The sequence below is a fragment of the Aegilops tauschii genome, chromosome 5 (assembly GCF_002575655.3).
Source record: "Aegilops tauschii subsp. strangulata cultivar AL8/78 chromosome 5, Aet v6.0, whole genome shotgun sequence".
NCBI classification, from domain to species: Eukaryota; Viridiplantae; Streptophyta; class Magnoliopsida; order Poales; family Poaceae; genus Aegilops; species Aegilops tauschii.
Window position 1 is genome coordinate 538,856,211 of NC_053039.3, and position 5,984 is coordinate 538,862,194.

The following is a 5,984-nucleotide window of genomic DNA, read 5'->3' on the forward strand; positions in this document are numbered from 1 at the left end:
TCATGACATATATTTTGTATTGCAAGTTTTTTATAAAAAATGTGCTATTCAAAAAAGGTTCATGACTTTCAATAATGTTCGACATGTATTTTAGAAAATATTCATCATGTATTAGAAAAATGTTCATCACGAGTTCAAAAATGTGCACCGCGCATTTAAAAATGTTCATCTCATAATAAAAAAATGTTCATCATGACTTACAAATTTCCATCCCGTATTTAAAAAATGATAATTGCATTATAATAAATTGTTTACACATTTAGAAAATATTCATGGAATGTAATTTTTTTGTCTTCACATGTTTTTAAAAATGTTTAAGACATTAAAAAAAGTAAAAAAAATTCAACATGTATTTATTTTAAATATTCGTTGCGTATTAAAAAATCACCGCGAGTTAACTTTTTTCACTATGTACTAAAAATTGTTCACCATGAATTTAGAAGATGTTTATGTTGCATTTAAAATGTTCATATTGTACTATAAAAAATGCTCAATATACTTTAAGAAATATTCACCATGTGTTTAGAAAACAAAGTTTGATTTCTATTTAAAAAATGATCAACTAGTGTTTAAATAATGTTCAGCTTGTATATAAAATGTTCATAATGCATATAAAATATGTTTGATGTGCATTTGAAAAATATTGAACATATTTTCATAAAAATATCCAGCATGTATTTATAAAAGGTTCAAGATGTATCTGGAAAATATTTAACCTATATACGTAATATGTTCAACGTGATTTTTTTTGAATAAAGTCAAAATGTATTTTCGAAATGAATAAATTGAAAAATAAAAATTAATGGAAATCTGACAAATTGAACAAAACTGAAAGAAAACTAGACGAAAAAACAAAACGAAAAACAATGAAAACCAGTAGGAAAACATTAAAAAAAGAATAGACAACAAAACCCTGTATGAAAAACTGAAGAAAAAAGGAACATAAAAAACCAAAAGTAAACCAAGGTGAATCGATAGACCGGTTCATAGAACTAACCTTCTAAGGTCAGGTGATTGGGCGGTCCACTAACGGAAACCCCTTGAGGTGAGATTCTATCTTCAATCACGCAGTAGGCAAGATAAAGCTTTTGCTGGATATCAGTGCCGTGCATTTGATACAACAGTGCCCAGCCTAACCTCTTCTTGCGCTGTGTTCAATAGTTCAACAACAAACAAAATACAGTCCTTAGCCCCAAAAGAATAAATAAAAATATATACTCCAGCCTATGGCCAAAATTACCGTTTTGACCTTTAATCACGTTTGAAAATTTTTCAAGATTTGACCCTGGTAGACGAGCTACCCGCAAAGTGAATTGCGGTAGCCCTCAGCCCACGTTGGTCCATGACTGTTGAGCACAATGACATCGCAGAAGTCTACCGACGACGACGGTAGGCTTCTGCATGCTACCTTCAAGAGCGTTAACGGTAAAGTCTCAAAGCTACCTCCAACAACATCGTAGAGGTAGAATTGTGCCACGTAGAACGGTCAGCAGGCATGGTCCGGGCTCTACCGCCGTTGACCTAGTCGGTAGCCCATATCCTACGACTGTCGTACCCGCAAAAAACAACCCTACCACTGCCGTGTTTGGTGGTAGACCATTTCTCAACAAAAAAAAGAGCATAATTAGTTTCCTACCAACATTTGGCATTGCCAATATTTGGCAAGCCAACATTTCGCAAAATCAAAAGTTGCCAATATTTGACAATTTTTTGTGAGATTGGCAATGAAAATTGGCAAGCAACCAATCTCTAACCAATATTTGGCAGTTGCCAAAATTTGGCATGCCAACTTTTGGCATCAAACCAATTATGCTCAAAGTATGGTGGTAGACCTGAAGGTCAAATCGTGAAAAAGTTTTAAAGCGGAGTAATTTCATGATTAACTTCGTTAATAAGGTCAAAAGTCAAAACGGTGACATTTTGCCCGGCTCTGTCACTCCCGTGACATAGTGTGCAACCCCTTTGTAACGTCATTTTGTCATGAGACGATGTGCGCGTAGAGGAGCTGGTTCCAGACGTCGTTCACGCCGGGGAGGCACCAGTGGATGCAGTCCGCGTAGCTGCTCGGGTCCCTCGCCTGCGCGTCCGTGATGGGTCCCACTGCCGCCGGTGCACCGACGGGTGCGCGTCCTTGCGCCACTCCGACATCCCCGTCACGTTCACCAGCCGCACCGCCACGCCCCGCACGACCAGCCGCCGCGCCTGCTCCTCTACCGCACGCGCGAACGCCGGGTCCACGACGTCACGCTGGCAGCGCCCCCCCTCCTCGGCCGCAGCGATCGGCTCCGTCTCGTTGTAGCACCCGTGGCTGGCGCCGCCGCCGGCGTCGTCGGCCCGCTCGTCGGAGGGGAGGTGAGTCGGGGACATGGTCATGAAGAGGAGGCGGGTGCGTGCGCGGTCGACCTGGAACTCGAGCCAGTCGGCCCATGTCGCGAGCGACAGCTCGAAAGCGCGCACGCCGTCGACCGCCTTGGTCACCCCGTAGTATTCGTCCACTTTCGCCGCCGGTGTATCGAACGACCCCCACCTGCAACGCATCCACGCACGCATCAGTATGAGCGAAGGTCAAACCAAGTCAGCGGCAACTCAACGGGTTCAATGATCAGTCCGTACTAACCGGACTTTGATGGAGGGGCGGCGCCACCCTCCGGTATGCACAACATGTATGAGTATGGCACGAACGTACCTAGGGAGGTCGCAGCCGTGCGGCTGCCACCGCCAGTGCGGGTACCGGAGGTCCGTCCTGCCGTACTTCCCGCACGACAAGTTCTCCGACATGAACGGGCACGCGCTCTCCTTGTACAGAGATTACGCCTCCACGTCGTACACCCACCGGCCGGAGGACATGTCGCACGCGTCCACACACCGACCACCACCGGCGGCGGCAGCGGTGGGTGGCGGAGACATGCTCGGCGGCTCGGTGGGGGTGATGCCGCTGCTCCTGGCCGTCGCCGTGACCGAGACAGTGGCCTCCGGCGAACGCACCCCCGGCGGTTCAGCAGCCTCGACGCTGTCCTTGGTCGTGGTCCAGACGGCGGCTACGACGAACAGCACGAGCACCAGCAGCACGAACGAACGGAAGCATTGGCTCCGGAGGCTGACGTTGACGGTGACGACGCCCCACGCCGGCATGGTCGGCTTCTTGGCCAGCCGCTGCAGGCACGCCTCCTCGGGGTCGCCCACGGTGCTCTGGCACTTGCGCGGCCTATCGCGTTAGCCAGCATGCATGCAGGGCAGCACGATCAAATAGTTAGGTTGCATGCGGCGACAGGCGAAGTTGTTCAGTCAATGCGATATGCTGCAGCAGGTGCAGTCGCTTGTTGTAAAAGGATGTCTTATAGGTGAGAGTTGGGCGACTACTCAGCGTCGGTGCGCCGGCCGTTTCGGCCGGACGCATGCCAGCCGCTGGATTACTTCATGGGTGGCTGTTAGATTAGAAACCCCACGGCCCCACGTCATCTTTTCCATCCCTCGCTTCTTCTCAGATCGGATCGAGAGAGATGGAAAACAGCTTTGACCCGCTGTAGACAAACTGCCTCCCTGCAGGGCCGCAGGCTGCCTCATCAGTGGCGACACGCCGTCTCGCCATGGCCTTCGACGCATCACTGGCGCCTTCTCGACCGTCGCCGTCGTCGACCACGCTCACCGTCTCGCCATCCGTTTGTGATCTACACATCAAACCACGCCACCTCTCCCCTGGATGCAGCTCCCATGTAGCAAATAAACATGTCGATGGGAGCTTTTCTGCTTGCCGGTTGAAACAAAATAAAGTCTCCGGCATTGCCGCCACAGAAATTGCTCTAGTCGAGGCAGCAAAAACAGATGCTATTTCCAGCTCAAGGCTTCACGGGTTGTAGCAAAATAATCTGCCGATTCCAGCTATGGCGTCGAGAGGTGGCAACAAACATGCTCTGTTGGTTGTAGCAAAATCTCTCACCGATAGTAGCAAAAACTAAGGACGGTTGCAACAAAAAACCCACCGCGGTAGTAGGTCGCAGCTTCGCCGTGACGGATGTAGCAAATCCATCGCCGTTAGTAGCAAAATTCATGGATGGTTGTAGCTTCTGGCTCAGCTGGTTGCAGCTCCCAGGGATCGATGTTCACTCGTCGGAGTGGAGGTAGATGGATGGAGGGAGCGGATTCAATGGCGGTGATGCAGGGGCGCGCGGGAGGAGCACGAGCGAGCAGTGCGCGGCCGGTAGCATGCAGCTTCTGGCCTTCTGCTATTCCATGGCGTGAAAGTTCAGGGACAGAAAGAGAGAGAGAGAAGACGGAGGTTGCGGGGGAAAGGGACGTGGGGTGGGGCCACTAGGAAACGTGCTTCCGCAGAATCGGGAGCGATCGAACGAAACGATCAACCGGCGCGCCGGGGCTAAACGTTTCCCGTGAGAGTTGTTGCCACCAATATTTGACCTGTTTTTTCCCGAAAAAAAAATATTTGACCTGTTTTGGGTGCACGAAACTTGGTCTAGCGACAGTCTCACTCTCAACCGCTTGATCATAGTGTGTTACAAACCATTCGTGCACATACAACCACAGTCTGAAGATAGGGAGAGGTGAGCAAGTAGACAAAATTGTTGTTTGAGGTAATATTCTAGTAGTACTTTGTAAAATCAGAAATAATTCCTTTGTAAGATCAGGTACAAGAAATTTTGGAGAATCATATATGGAGCAGATAACCAGCGATAAAACCATACGGTGAGAGTCCAACAAATTTAGTCTAACCCTCTCCAGTTCCAGAATATATAAGGTGCATAAGTTTTCGTGCAATTCAAATTTATATATGTTTAACCAACATTATATATAGAATACGGCCATTCCGAAGTCCCGGAGTTCCTGGGTTCACTTGCATCAACCGAAATCTAATTTGCAGGACGGTGGCCATTCCCCCGTAAGATTCTGCACAGCTCAAGGTGGATTGCCTCCCCGCCGCTTCGATGTGCTATAGATCCCTTCCCCACGCTAATGAGGCGACCACGTTCATGCAGGAATCAGGCGCTCCATCGCAGTTTTCGCCGGGATTCCCTTGCAGCTCCGGTCTTCACCATCGGAGAAATCCTCTGCTTCGGTGTGGAGGAGGTGACTCGAGACAGGGCGGTTAGACACCCCATGCCTAGCAAGCGTGACACTGGTGCATGTCTGAGGTGGCACGAGGGCCACCTGATAGGGACAGTGAGGACGTTGCTCTGCGTGCGCATTATGGGAAGTTGTGGGATGATGGACACGGCACATCAACTACTCATAATTGAAACTGGCCTTTCAAACGTTACAAGTTACTGTACAACTCAGCTCAGTTTAGCCCACAGAAAGAACCAGTTGACCATAGCAAAAGCCACACCCAGACCACCAAAACCTAACTAACATCTTACTACCACATGATGAGCCATCTCCTTCGATCGGCCGATGAGAGGTAGTCATCCCCTTGCGGCATCCAACTACAAACTACCAGGCTTTACGTTGAAGTACTGAATAAAGTCTATACAGATACCATGCTAACATCAAGACCATGAGCTGATGAACTTTCAACAAATGGGAGTCAATGAAAAGGGATTTTGACCGTATCTTCCTTCTCCTTGTCCATCATGTATAGCCGCATCTCAATATCCTTTATCCGACGTTACTGGCCATGTTTCTTCTTGCAAGGCTCTTACACTTCTTTGAACTACATACGCCACGGCGCGGTGATACCGAAAAACAAAATATCAGATCTTTCCCTACAAGCCACCACAGTCCATTGATTAAAATTAAGAATGCAGTCAATTAGAACTTAACTATGAAAAAGGGAATACAATAACAAGTTCAAAAGTGCTGGCAACTTTCTCATATGATAATGTTTGTGTCAAGGCGTGTCTTATCTTAGATAGTTGTATATCTGTGCCAGAATATTTTGCCAGGAAATGATTATGCTGCCATCTTCACCACATTCATACCCTACCCAACAAGAATCCAACAAAAACGTCATTTGTACACGCAAAACCATCTAA

The 5,984-nt window shown here is 47.7% G+C and overlaps 1 pseudogene; it reads right to left on the reverse strand.

Annotated features, from left to right (window-relative positions):
• Positions 1–1,978: 1,978 nt before the first annotated feature.
• Positions 1,979–2,748, reverse strand: LOC109735920 (xylan O-acetyltransferase 14-like; annotated as a pseudogene).
• Positions 2,749–5,984: the final 3,236 nt, after the last annotated feature.